We start from the raw sequence: 253 nt of genomic DNA, 5'->3' as shown, positions 1-253 counted from the left end.
TTCTTCCCTGATTCCTAATTCACAACGATTATCACCTAACATCCTATGCCTCTTTATTCTCTTTTCATTATCCTCCGTTGCGTTCGCCTCTCTTTGAATCCGCCTTTGCTTCTTGGCTTCAACACTCGCTCAAAAAGTGGCTTCGCGCGATGACTCTGCGTTTGAACACACTTCCTGCGGCCCACTTCAAAATATTTCCTACTTTTTTTTAAAGTCTACTGCGTAGCTCGAATATAATTGAAGGAGACGGATG

The sequence above is a fragment of the Penaeus monodon genome, chromosome 28, assembly GCF_015228065.2.
Source record: "Penaeus monodon isolate SGIC_2016 chromosome 28, NSTDA_Pmon_1, whole genome shotgun sequence".
NCBI classification, from domain to species: Eukaryota; Metazoa; Arthropoda; class Malacostraca; order Decapoda; family Penaeidae; genus Penaeus; species Penaeus monodon.
Note: the sequence above shows the minus strand (reverse complement) of the source record.